This window comes from Podarcis erhardii (assembly GCF_964252035.2).
Source record: "Podarcis erhardii genome assembly, chromosome: 8".
Lineage (NCBI taxonomy): Eukaryota > Metazoa > Chordata > Lepidosauria > Squamata > Lacertidae > Podarcis > Podarcis erhardii.
Window position 1 is genome coordinate 83,086,669 of NC_138499.1, and position 14,538 is coordinate 83,101,206.

Here is a 14,538-nt window from a genome sequence, read left to right on the forward strand (position 1 = left end):
TCTTGCTGCTGTTGTTGCATACTAGGAAGCTTTCATTGTCAAGAGGTGACATTCCCATGTTGTGTTCTTCCCCTCTGTAGCTTCTATAACTGGCACAGTCTTTGAGTCATGATATTCTGTGGACTTCTCTGTCCTCAATCCACATATTTGTGGAGCAGGAAACATTGCATGTTGGCGTCTCACAATACAAGTTACAGAGACCAGGAAGGAAAAGAAAATGCAACACAGGGAGGTCACTTTTGGGGCATTCTCTGATGTAATAATAATAATAATAATTTTTATTTATACCCCGCCCTCCCCAGCCAAGGCCGGGCTCAGGGCGGCTAACAAGCAATAATAAAAACAAGTTGAATGAATACAAAAAACAAGATTGAAATACAACATTAAAATATTGAAACATTAAAATATTAAAATGCAGCCTCATCGCAGGAGGAGAAGGAAAAGAAAAAAGAAAGAAAGAGGGAGGGAATCAAATTGTCTCCAAGCCAAAGGCCAGGCAGAACAACTCTGTCTTACAGGCCCTGCGGAAAGAAATCAGATCCCGCAGGGCCCTGGTCTCATGAGACAGAGCGTTCCACCAGGCCGGAGCCAGTGTTGAAAAGGCCCTGGCTCTGGTTGAGGCTAATCTGACTTCCTTAGGGCCCGGGACCACTAGGGTGTTGCTATTTATGGACCTTGAGGCTCTCTGTGGGGCATACCAGGAGAGGCGATCCCGTAGGTACGAGGGTCCTAGGCCGTGATGTAGCCAGTACTATGTGTGTGGGAATCCCAAAAGCATCCCCATTGCCCAGAGAACACAGTCAGTCCCATCCTCAGAAGGGCAGAGCAAAGATGGATGGCAAAGTCAGGTGGCAGGAGACAATATGGAATGGAGTATACCTAGGGTTGTCATATTCCCAAAAGTGAGAATCAGGACAAAGTCATTGAGCTTGTTTTTTCTTTTTCTTTCTTTCTTTTTTGGTCAAAGTTGAATTTTTTTGGGGGGGGACATTTCCCCCCAAAAAGTAGTTTAGGGCTTTTTGGGGATATTTTCAGCAGGGGTGGGGGGAACCCTACTTGCCATACATACCGGTTTTCCTGGACATTTTGCCGATTCAGCAAAAATCCGCCCTGACGCCATTTTCCATAGCTGTCAACTTACAGATTTGAAAATAAGGGACCAGCAGCCTTGAAAATAAGGGACCAGCAGCCAAAATAAGGGACCTGTAGCCTCACCTGTTCCAGGCACTCCAGTCTTCCTGTCCTCCTGCAGTCTGGTCAAACTCATGCGGGTAGCTTCGAGAACACTGTCCAACCAACTTTGTAACCAGAGGTTCAACTGAACAGAATCTGAATCACATGCACCACAAGGCCTATGCAGCCTCAACTTAAGATGGCTCCCCGGCCTGGCTTTGCACTGCAAAGTTTGCAGCAGCATGTGCAACAAAATGGCGTCCAGCATTCAAAAAACCCCTCAGCTTGCATTAACTAGCCACACACAAGGCATGCAAGCTCCACCCCCAGTCGTTCTTAGACTTCTTATTGGGTGAGCAACACAGCCAAGCAACACAGTTGGAGCCTCCCTCCTCCCTGGCTGGCAGGGAGGGAGGGAGAGGAGCTGCTTCCTTTGAAATTTAAGGGACATCATTTAAGGGACATTTAAGGGACATCTATCAATAAGGGACAGCAGCGGGACATGGCACTGGAATAAGGGACTGTCCCTTCAAATAAAGGACACTTGACAGCTATGCATTTTCGCAGCACATTTCCTGGATGCGAATGTAAAGAATACTTGTCCATTGTTCTGGGAGCTGATCAAAGTTTTTTTGTGTTTTTTTAAATGGATCCCTCTTTCTGAGTGTTAAGAATTAGATGCCCTTCCTGTTTTCATTCAGAAAAATATAGATAAACCTGCACCCCACATATTTAAACTTTGGGAAACTGTGGGATAAAGGAAATACCATAGGACTCATCACCTGGTTTATTAGCCTGCACTTTCAGCAACATAAAATATACAGTCTCTTCTGGTTATCTTTACCTAAGTGGAGAAAAAAGGCTCCCTAGCCAAGAAGTTCTGCCGCTGCCTGCCTTCACAGAGTGTTGTGCCATAAATCTATGTAATAATACACTACTATGCACCTTCAACAGCCCGGTACAACACCTGGCATATTTATGCCCCGTCCATACATCTGGTAGCTTCCATTTTCGTGATGAAATCCTTTTAAGTTTAAGCAAACAACTAATTTCTTATCTTTGTTATAGGCAGCAGTTGTGATTATTCTAGTCAAAGTGCCTGTTCAAATGTGTCAAACGGTGATATTAGGAGCCTGATGAGCCTGGAGCCTCTTAAATAGTTCCACGGACATTTTGCCCCAGAGCAGTTTCACTTTTGGAGTCATTAAAATGACACATTTTTCTCTTTAAAGGCTTCAGCCAACTGCTTTTGTCTTGCCGCCTTGTAGGTTAACACAATGAAGGGGAAGAGTCTTTGAGGTTAAAGGAGCCTGCGAGTACAAGAGCCAGTGGCTATAAATTCTTCCCTTAATAAATTTAGGTTGGAGATCAGAAGAAAATGTTTTAACTATTTGATTCCCTACAAGGCTCCTTCAAATCCCCATGAGACCAACCCCCAAAAGTTATTGCTTTGAAAATGTATGCAGGGTATCTCTGTGAATAAGTAAGTCGACCTGTGTTCCCTGGTACCTAGTTCCTACTTTGCCATCACAAATGGTGCATACACAGCCATAATCTGTAGTGATCTTTCAAAGTCATATCTTTTCCTACCCTAGGATCTTAGATTTTGGTCCTCCTCCTCTAAACCAAGTGTGGAGAACTTTTGGCCCTCCAGATGTTGTTGAACTACAACTTCCATCACTCCTGAACATTGCCTAACCTTGCTATGGATGATGGGACTTGTCATTTAGCAGCACCTGGAGCTTTAAAGGTTCCCCACCCTGCTCTAAAGAGTCAGAACTTACTATTGCCAGAAATTGGAATGGGGTGGACTTTGAAAGCTGGGCTTATCTTTTTTTTTTTTTTTAAAAAAAATAATTTTTATTAAAGTTTTCCAATTTAAAACAAATTAAATCCAATTTATAATCTTTTTCCAATAACCAGGACTTCCCCTCCCCTCCCCCTCTTGTCTTCCAGTTTAACAAATCAATTCAACAAATTCTTATCCCCAAATTACACTTATCATCAATAACCCAATTTTTCGAAAATTCCCATCCCCTAAGATCGACCTAATTCCCTTCCACGAGTTCCCCCCCTTCAAGAATAATGCAGATAGAAATAAACAAGATAAAAAATAGTTTTGCACCCTTTGGATTCCAGATTTCCCTCCCCCCTTTCCCGGTTGCGTTCTCAATATCCCTCGACATCTGATATCTTCCTGGGGTTCCCACATCTCACTAAACCCAGACCTCTCTAGTCCTTTACCAGTCATTTTTAAATTCGAGTGTCCAATCGTAGAAGGAGTCTATCTCAAAAAGGGGCCCATTTCTTCTATCCAGATTTTTATATCAAGGAGCAAAAACTCCAATTTTATTTCTGTAAGCTTGTCAAATCTGAATGTCCCAAATGTTCCCACTTCCAGTTCTGTCCAGATCTTGTTATTTCATTATTCTTATTAATCACACTCCTCCTTTTTATTTTTTGCTTTTTCCCTGCTCTTCTGCCGAAATGTTCTATTTCCAAAAGTTTCTAGTTTCTCTGCAGAGGCTTGTTATTCAGGAGCAAAACATTGCGTCATGTCCCTTTCATTTACATCCATTGTTTTCTGTAGTGTGTAGACCTCTGTAGACAAAATAATGTTCCATTTCTGCAGTTTCCCAGGAGATAAAAAGTTCTGTTCAACTGTTCAAATTTCCATCAAAAACACTTGCAATATCCCTCAGCTCCTCTAGATGGATTTCAGTAACTGAGTTCCCTTCCAGATCACATCCACCAATCCAAGTAGCTTGTTGATCCTTATTTGAAACATTTTATATCCAATTTATAACCAATGTAACCGGCAAAGTCCTCATAACAAAGTCTCTGTTTTGTTCTTCCGTTTTGACAGCTCTTTGACAGCTGTCAAAACCTCCGTTTCTCTTCCCCAGGCATTTTCACCGGTCGCTCCCGGGATTCCGGGGGGGGGGGTTGCTTTTTAGTTCAAATTCCACTTTTCTCCTCCAGCTCAATCTTATATTTTTCCCTCGCAAAGTCACTAATTCATCAAGATAAGGTCACTCTCGATCTTAGTTGTTAAGTCCTTTGTTTTGGCTCTTCTACAATTGGGGGGGGATGACTTCCTTTTTATACCCCCCCCCCGCTCACTCCGGATTTTAAAAATTTATCCCTCTTTTTAATCTATATTCCAATTACTCACGGGTTGTTCTTTTGGACCCAAATTTTCAATGGAAGAAGCCAGCGCTCTCCACCGAATGGCATGTGGCTTCGCTCGGCAGGGGAAGCGGCGGACTCAAAGCACCCCCCCCCAGGCGCCCGCTCCGAAGCCTTTAAAAAGGCTCTTTCGCTGGCCGGGGGGGGCTCAAAGGTGCCAGCCGAGTCACCATGTCCATGGGGCTCCGTGCCCATGGTTTTTGCGGGTCCTCGCGTCGCCGGCGCAGTAGAACCCAGCCCCTGCCGAGCCGGCTCCCTCCGGAGCACGGAGGGAGCCCGCCATTCGGCGATGGCGCCAACCCGGAAGTCCTGAAAAGCTGGGCTTATCGACACAGTTTATTATTCATTGTTTTTGACTATTATTTATTTATTCGGGATGCGAGTGGCGATGTGGGTTAAACCACAGAGCCTAGGACTTGCCGATCAGAAGGTCGGCGGTTCGAATCCCTGCGACAGGGTGAGCTCCTGTTGTTCGGTCCCTGCTCCTGCCAACCTAGCAGTTCAAAAGCATGTCAAAGTGCAAGTAGATAAATAGGTACCGCTCCGGCGGGAAGGTAAACGGTGTTTCCGTGTGCTGCTCTGGTTCGCCAGAAGCGGCTTAGTCATGCTGGCCACATGACCCGGAAGCTGTACGCTGGTTTCCTCAGCCAATAAAGCAAGATGAGCGCCGCAACCCCAGAGTCGTCCGCGACTGGACTTAATGTTCAGGTGTCCCTTTACCTTTATTTATTCAGAGCCCTCAGTGGACATAGCAGGAGGAAAAAGACATGTTCCAGTCCTGAGGAGCTTATAAATGCTCACAGAACAGGAAAAAACAGCAGGAAAAGGAACAATATAAAGCTTCATTTCATCTGGGGGTGAAAATGACTAAAAGAAGCCAAAGGCTTCACTGAAGCAAAGCATTTTCAGGAGGGATGTAACTCCCCACTGGTCCCTGACTCTTCAGCCTGTGACTGGGATCAACTTGCCCTTGCTTCTGACAGTACTGTATTTTTCGCTCTATAAGACGCGCTTTTTCCCCTTCAAAAATTAAGGGGAAATGTGTGTGCGTCTTATGGAGCGAATGCAGGCTCCTTGGATTCAGCGATAGCAACTCGAAGCCTCCGAAGCGCAGAGGGAGAGCTCCCCCCCGTGCTCTGGAGGCTTCGCGTTGCTTTCGCTGAAGCTGCCTGAAGCCCCCAGAGCACAGTGGGAACTCCCACTGCGCTCTGGGGGCTTCACTCAGCTATCCGCAAGCCTTCAGAGCACAGCAGGAGTTCCCACTGTGCTCCGAAGGCTTGCGGATAGCCGCCTGAAGCCTGGAGAGCGAGAGGGGTTGGTGCACACCGATCCCTCTTGCTCTCCAGGCTTCGCTCCGCTGGAGAGGCGCTGCACAGTTTTCCCTCTCTGCGCAGCGCCCCTTCAGCTAAGCGGGAGGAGAAATGGAAAATCCCCCCCCCCCCGTTCTCCCCCTCTAAAACACGGTGCATCCTATGGTCCGGTGAGTCCTATAGAGCAAAAAATACGATACTTTCAGTGTTGGGATGTCAAGTGATGTACACATGTGATGTAAACGTGTGTATGAAGCAGTCCTCAGAAAGCCTTTATCTTAGCTTTCTGCTTCATCTGATCTGCTGAAATATGTGGGGGTTGGAAGAGATTTTCTTCAGCTGAGATTTTTTTTTTAAGTCATTTCTTTCCCCCCGCAGAATACAACTTGGTTTGCTTGTCTGAGTCAGCTGCATGCTTAGCAACACTATAATTTGTCCAAAAGCAGCACATCTCTGGCACATCTCCTTCCTCCTGGGCCATGTTCAGAAAGTGGTGGTGGGGGATGAGTGTTCAGACCTCTGGGCTCTCACTTGTGGGGTGCCTCGGGGTTCTGTCCTCTCCCCCATGCTTTTCAACATCTACATGCAGCCGCTGGGAGAGATCATCAGGGGGTTTGGGCTGGGTGTTCATCAGTATGCAGATGATACCCAGCTCTACCTCTCTTTCAAATCTGAACCAGTGAAGGCTGTGAAGGACCTGTGTGAGTGTCAGGAGGCGGTTGGAGGCTGGATGGTGGCTAACAGATTGAGGTTGGATCCTGACAAGACAGAAGTACTGTTTTTGGGGAACAGGAGGTGGGCAGGTGTGGAGGACTCCCTGGTCCTGAATGTGGTAACTGTGTCCCTGAAGGACCATATCTGCAGCCTGGGAGTCATTTTGGACTCAGAGCTGTCCATGGAGGCGCAGGTCAATTCTGTGTCCAGGGCAGCTGTTTACCAGCTCCATCTGGTACGCAGGCTGAGACCCTACCTGCCCGCGGACTGTCTTGCCAGAGTGGTGCATGCTCTAGTTATCTCTCGCTTAGATTACTGCAATTAGATTACTGCTCTGTGTGGGGCTACCCTTGAAGGTGACCCAGAAACCACAACTAATCCAGAATGCAGCAGCTAGACTGGTGACTGGGGGCGGCCGCCGAGACCATATAACACCGGTCTTGAAAGACCTACATTGGCTCCCAGTACGTTTCCGAGCACAATTCAAAGTGTTGGTGCTGACCTTTAAAGCCCTAAATGGCCTCAGGCCAGTATACCTGAAGGAGCATCTCCACCCCCATCATTCTGCCTTATTATTATTATTATTATTATTATTATTATTATTATTATTATTAAGCATTTTAAACCCACCCCATGCAAATGAATGCAGGATGGTTACAATATTATTTTTTAAAAGCAAGGATACATAATAGTAAGCAAACTGTATAGGATTTTTAAAAATCCAACTTCAAAATGTGATCAGTTAAAGCAGTGAGCAATAATACTGTAAACAGAGAGGGTGGAGTCAGCAGTGTCAGCATCTATCATACTTCTGGAGGAAGAGCATTCCACAACTAGGGTGCCACCACTGAGAAGCCCCTATCCTGTGACACCATGCAATGAGGTTCTCCTGGTGATGGGTCCATTGGAAGGGCCTCCCCTCCAGATCTAATAATCCAGGAAGGCTAATACAGGAAAAGATACTCCTCCAAATGCCTTGGCTTGCCAGCCCCTGAAAGTTTGCCAGCAGAGCTTATAACTCAAGGATGGGGAACCTGCTGTTTAAAACTTCCTGGGTCAACATGAACACCTTAAATTTAGCCTGGAAGGCAACAGGGAGCCAATGAAGATGGTTCAGGATCTGTGTTTTGTGGTCTCTGATAGGTGCCCCAATCAGCACTATAGCAGCAGCATCCTGCACTGGTGATAGGCTTTGTTCAGTTCTACTTCCTGTGTGCAGTATGCTATACCCTGGATGACAGTGGTTATTTCCTCTTGGGTCTAATGTGGTGTAGCCAGGGCCGGATTTACGCATAAGCTAAACAAGCTATAGCTTAAGGTCCCACTCTCTTGCTCCCCCCTCCAATATACTTCTTCTTAATTGTATTTCAGTTCAACAATTACTTTGATTAAATACATATTTTGTTATGTGCACATGGCTTTTGATACCTATTAGGTCCATAAATTATCATATAGCATATACTAAACACGAAAAAACAGGGACTATTTGTTGTTGACAAAGGACAGCTGGACATATAAAGGCCCCCATTACCTTCAGTAGCTTAGGGCCTCATCAAACCTAAACCCGGCCCTGGGTGTAACATGTGAATGTCAGAACAGAAGAATAGCCTCAGTGGGTCAGGCCAAGAATCTATCTGGTTCAGCATCTGGTTCATTTCTGGGGGAAATGGTCCCCCTTCAGAAGCTATTGGACTACAGCTCCTGACCATTGCCTTTAAAAAAATGTTTTTATTCAGTTTTACAATTAGAATCACATGTAAATCATAATCAAATACACATAGGATTCTCTGAATCCCTTGACTTCCCTCCACCCCTTCATGGGTCCTGCAGTTATTCTTTTCCAACTGCATCATATATTGTTCTCCATGTTTCCTTAACACTCAGTCATTACCATAGTTCTTGTTACATTGCAAGTGTTTTTAAAATCCTGTCAGTGTTTTTAATTGTTTACAGTGTTCTTTTAAGTAACTTATAAATTTCCCCCATTCTTTATTAAACTTATCATCTTCTTGGTTTCTGATCTTCCCCATCACTTTTGCCATTTCAGCATAGTCCATCATCTTTGTTAACCATTCTTCTTTGGTAGGTACTTTATCTTCCTTCCATTTCTGGGCCAACAGCATCCATGCAGCTGTCGTAGCGTACATAAACAGTCTTTTCTGTTCCTTTAGTAGTTCTGGACCTAAAATTCCTAATAAGAAAGCTTCTGGTTTTTCCAACAAAGGTTATTTTAAACATTTTCTTCAACTCATTATAAATCATTTCCCAATATGCTTTTGTCATCTTGCACGTCCACCACATATGGTGGAATGTGCCTTCCTTCTCTTTGCACTTCCAGCAAATATTTGTAGCACTTCTATACATTTTTGCTATTTTAGTAGGAGTTAGGTACCAAATGAAACATCATTCTCATATAATTCTCCTTCAACATACAGCATGCGGTACATTTTAAATCTTCCCTCCATAACTTTTCCCATGATGAAAGTTGTATATTGTATCCAATATCACTCCTGACCATTGTCTATGGGAGCTGAAGTCCTGTAACATATGAAGGGCCACAAGTTCCCTCTCTCTATCTGTCCTGGGGTTCTGTGCCCCTTCGTGTGTTATCCTTCACAGAACCATAAACAATTATAAATGGGATTTGTCCCAGTGGCCCTTCCCCCTGTTGTCCACAGGTTGGCCATGCCACATCTGTAGAAGGGAGCCTGCTGTGTGCAGAGAGTCTTCCCCAGTGATGTGGAGCTCAGTGCAATCAGAATTCCACATCTCAAGGGAATTCTAGACATGTGCAACATGGTCCTCTCAACCTGTAGCCTAATTGGACTTTACCGATTGGTGGGCTCTGTGTTGCTCCCGGACGGGAGGAAGGAAGTCAAATGACACTGAGGGTTGGTTCAAAGAAAGAGTTCTTTATTCCTGCTCTCCGGAGCAGCAGAAAGGCACTTGCATGGTCAGTCCACAGCAAGTCCAAAGAAATGAGAGATTACATGCAGTATATATATCTTCCAGGCACCCTTTCCCCCCTTCCCCAGGAATCCAGCCACGTCAGCTTGTACATGCAGGTTGACATCACAGATGTTCCTCCTCCGGCACTCTTAACCACAAAAGGGTATTCCTTCCTATACTTCTGACCATAAAAGGATCTTCCTGTTCCCACTCTTATCTTGGAGCAAGAGGTCACCATCTCCAAGAACACCCTCTGGCACTGTTCCCAGACTAGGTCTGTGCGTCTTTTATGGTCAGGATATAAGATAAGGCACTGACGTGTCTTCCCTGTTCTACTGGTACAGTCAAGGCCATCCTTGCCATCACAAACTGATAAAGGAGAGGGCTCTGAGCACTTGTTTATACAGCCGGGTTTTTGTTTATACATTGACTCAGAGCTCAAGTTAATGGATTTCCGCTAAGGAAAAATAGGGATTTTAGTGCCTATTTCAAACTGCCTGCACAGTCAGTTTTGGGTTTGGGAAACCCATTCCTTCAAACCCAACATGCAGGACCTCCCTCTCCCACTCTATGCGATTAAGATCTCATGGAGGACAACGAATGAAGTGGGGACATGCATCACTGCTTTGTCCCACAGGCCTAACTATTCTTGCTACTATCTTTAACTACCTTGCGATGACCATGAATGTAGGTTTGTTGGTGGAGAACCCAACCCTAGGATAAAAGTTGAATAGGACAGGAGTCTGTGGCAGAGAGAAGTCCCTAATCAGGAACTGAAGCTGGCAAGTTTGAGGAGGGTGGTAAAGATGCAGAGATTGTCAGGCTGGGGAAGAGTCACAAGTGTCCCCCTCTCCCTCCTGCTGAGACAAACTGCCCTTCTCCATGTCTTCATGTCTCTTCTGGCCAAGGAGAGATTGGCTGCACTCAGGCGCAGTCTCCAATTGCCTTCGTGAAGCCCTGAAGAGGAGGATACATAGACAGGCAGGGAACTTTTGTCTTGGCAACTGAGTCCCACAGGGAATGAGCTTCTCTGCTCATTAGGCTTGACACTCAGCCAAGGCTGTGAAGATCATGTTTTTGCTAATAAAGAATTAACTCCAACTCTGAACTGTGTGGTTTAATGCCTGGCTTGCTCTGTGACAATCACTTGCATAGTGTTTTTGAGCCACAGTGGTCCTAGGGTGGCAAGTTGCCCACCCCCTGCACTGCCAAGCTGTGTGTGACTACTTCCTTCTTACCTGCTCTATTGTATATTCTCCTATTTTTCTCCTCACAGGGGTGACTTCTGGCCTTGAAGTCCCACTAGGAGAAAATCAGCTGAGGATGAGTTGCTTCTGGGAGAAAAGTTCAGGACTTCTATCCCATCTGCTCAGCCATGTTAAAGCATCCCTCATTAACCAGTTTTATGGAAGATCTTCTGCGATCCATTCTAACATATATGTTTGCTGCTGCCTCGTTCTGTTTGCAGAGCTTGCAAAACACTGTCTGCCCCTTTTGCTCCAACTTTTCCCCAAGTTGTTAAAAAATACAAACTATGTTGTTAAACGATACATCAATAATGATAAAGCAAAGTCCAGGCCATGAATACTGCTTTCAACCAAAGCAGATGTCATGCATTTAAAAAACAACAACACTTTGCAAAAGTTTTAAATATGGGACAAACTACAGGAAAACCAGAGCATTTTCTGCTTGTTAAATGGGAAGCATCCTTCAATCACTTGTGCTGAATAAGTCTTTTTATCTCTAGGGGACTTCTAAGATCAAATGTTCTAAAAGTGAAGCGGGATTCTTTCTGTTAATAGCAACATGGCTTGCATGCAGTGATGCCTTTATGCTATGCCAAAAGATTAAAACATGCTAGATGCTTTTTTAAAAAAAAAAAATCAAAAACCTGGTCTGTATGAGCCAAGGTTTCTCTTATTGGTCCACTTGCATTGGAAGGCACATATGGGATGCAGGTTTCTGGAGATCAGAGCATTGACAAGCTATTGGCGATCACAGGCGGCACCTGGTCACGTTCTACCATCCTCTGTAATAAAGTTCCAGATGTCTACAAGTGAATGCAGCTGTTGGCTGAACGCTTCCTTTTCCTAAACTACTCTACAAGTATCATCAGAAAGAATGAACAGAAGAGAATGTAACAGATGGTGTCTGGGAAACCTAGGACCTGGAGAAGAACCTGCAAATGCATTGGGTACTAGTAGACCAGTCCTCTGCTGTCTGCCTTATTTGACTATTAAAATCCCAAGCTCATACTGTGTGGATGGGTGGGGAGAAATCACCATGTTGCAGATTTCAAGCATTTCAATCATCTGGTGGTCACCTCATTTGCACAGCAACCTTAGTTAAAGGTAAAGGTAAAGGGACCCCTGACCATTAGGTCCAGTTAATAATAATAATAATAATAATAATAATTTATTATTTATACCCCGCCCATCTGGCTGGGCCTCCCCAGCCACTCTGGGCGGCTTCCAAAAGAATATTAAAATACTATGATACATCAAACATTAAAAGCATCCCTAAACAGGGCTGCCTTCAGATGTCTTCTAAAAGTCTGGTAGTTGTTGTTCTCTTTGACATCTGGTGGGAGGGCATTCCACAGGGAGGGCGCCACTACCGAGAAGGCCCTCTGCCTGGTTCCCTGTAACTTGACTTCTCGCAGTGAGGGAACCGCCAGAAGGCCCTCGGTGCTGGACTTCAGTGTCAGGGTAGAACGATGGGGGTGGAGACGCTCCTTCAGGTATACAGGACCGAGGCCGTTTAGGGCTTTAAAGGTCAGCACCAACACTTTGAATTGTGCTCGGAAACGTACTGGGAGCCAATGTAGGTCTTTCAAGACCGGTGTTATATGGTCTCGGCGGCCGCTCCCTGTCACCAGTCTGGCTGCTGCGTTCTGGATTAGTTGTAGTTTCCGGGTCACCTTCAAAGGTAGCCCCATGTAGAGTGCATTGCAGTAGTCCAAGCGGGAGATAACCAGAGCATGCACCACTCTGGCGAGGCAGTCCACAGGCAGATAGGGTCTCAGCCTGCGTACCAGATGGAGCTGGTACACAGCTGCCCTGGACACGGATTTAACCTGTGCCTCCATGGACAGCTGTGAGTCCAAAATGACTCCCAGGCTGCACACCTGATCCTTCAGGGGCACAGGTACCCCATTCAGGACCAGAGTTGTGGCCGACTCTGGGGTTGCGGCGCTCATATCGCTTTATTGGCCGAGGGAGCCGGCGTACAGCTTCCAGGTCATGTGGCCAGCATGACTAAGCAGCTTCTGGCAAACCAGAGCAGTGCACGGAAATGCTGTTTACCTTCCCGCCGGAGCAGTACCTATTTATCTACTTGTACTTTGACGTGCTTTTGAACTGCTAGGTTGGCAGGAGCAGGGACCGAGCAACAGGAGCTCACCCCGTTGCAGGGATTCGAACCCCCGACCTTCTGATCAGCAGGTCCTAGGCTCTGTGGTTTAACCCACAGGGCCACCCGCATCCCATGGTCACCTGATTTGCACAGCAGTGTTAGTTAGGTTTCCCATATTCCACCTTCCCCAATCTGGACATCCTAATTTCCAGATTATCATTATATTTTACCAATTATACAATTTTACTCTGTGCATAATGGATGGCAAAAGAACTAGTGAAAGGAGTTTAAGTTTTGCCACAGCCAGAAATATCTGCAAAAAAATAATGTTTTAGTTCAGTCCTAATTCAACATGAATAATGCCTTTTTCCATTCAAGTGATGACTATACAGGAAAATACTTTTAAATAACTCATTGGAAACTGTTCCCAAAATCTCTGGTATTAACAACGCGAATGGAAATGTGTCAGAATTTAAGCCCAGGAACCATCAAAAGGGCCATCTTGGGTTCTGATTCTAGTTTAGCAATCAAATGATGAAAATCTAATTGTGTGGCAAAATTACACACTGGGTGCAACGGAGGATTGGATTGCTCATCTTTCTCCACCTTGTCCTCAGCCAAGTGGCATGGAACAGCTGGCCAGAATTTCTGAGCGCCTTTAATGAAGTGAATAGTTCATTGTTAGTATTTGGTGATTAAATGCAAAAAGACTAATATTCCTGTGTGGATTTGCTGAAAGACAGTTGCCCCAAAAGGCAGGCAAGTCTCAGAAAGTGTCACATGGCTTTACAATCGGCTTATTCAGAAATGCAGATCAACTCTACTCTTTGAGTAGAGTATGTTCTGCTGTGTTCTATGGCATTTACTCCTAGGTAAAGATGGATTCATGCCACTTCTTCATCAGTTTGCAATTCTTTAAAGAAAAAGGGTATACTTGAAAAGTCATATGCATTTTCATGCGTATTTATCCTAATACATGCGTTTTTACATTATTTTCACATATATACACATTTTAATGCACTTGTCCCTTATAAACACGTTTTTTATTAGAGAACTGAATCACAAAATCAGGAGGAGTACAAATTTTGAAGGGTATGTTTTGGTTGATGCATTGATTTGGAAAGTGCAAATTCATATTTAAAAAGTTACACCCAAAAAATTGCCTTCCATCCTGGCTCCCAAGTAAGTTTGCACAGAATTGCAGTTTTACAGTACAAACCTATGCATTCTGCTCAGAGGTAAGCTCCATTATATTCAATTGGACTTGCTCCCAGTCAGGTGCGTACAGAATAATTGCAGCCTTAGTCCTTCTACTTTTTTTAAAAAACAACAACAACAACTATTGCAATTATTTAAACATTTTTAACAAACCAACTACAGGATAAATGCTGTTTCCTCTATTTTCTGTTCCTGGCCTCAGAAATCTGTGCAAATGAACTTGTGTCTAATTCAATTGGGTTTGCTGTCAAAAACCTTCTCCAGCATTCTAATGAAATGAATTCCAAACCCTGGAGAGCCACTCCAGGGAAGCATCATGTGATACAAAGCCTTCCAAAGGAAAAAGCTTCAAGCCAGCATCTGGTTGCCAAGGAGTTATTTCCAAGCCACTGTCATCCCCCAAAAATGTTGATACTTACATCTTCTTTCTCACAATATGGTGTTACAAAATGATAAGGAAGAGAAGCAGCCATTATTTCAGCCGCACAGATGACATGCTTCGCATCTATATTTCAGAATCAGGAACTTAGCTAAATTTTCCACTTTTGTGGTGGTTTAATGTGCTTTCTATGCTTGTTGAGCAAGAATGCCCTGGCCCAGCAAGGAAAATCTGTGGACTGCTGATGCAGGT

General features: G+C 44.7%; 1 long non-coding RNA gene across 1 annotated transcript; it reads right to left on the minus strand.

The window, feature by feature from the left end:
- Window positions 1-8,192: 8,192 nt before the first annotated feature.
- Window positions 8,193-14,538, minus strand: LOC309347981. The gene is made up of 3 exons (XR_014159104.1): window positions 12,830-14,538; window positions 9,876-11,658; window positions 8,193-9,196 (listed from the first exon to the last, which is right to left on the minus strand). It is a non-coding gene; the product is annotated as an uncharacterized lncRNA (long non-coding RNA).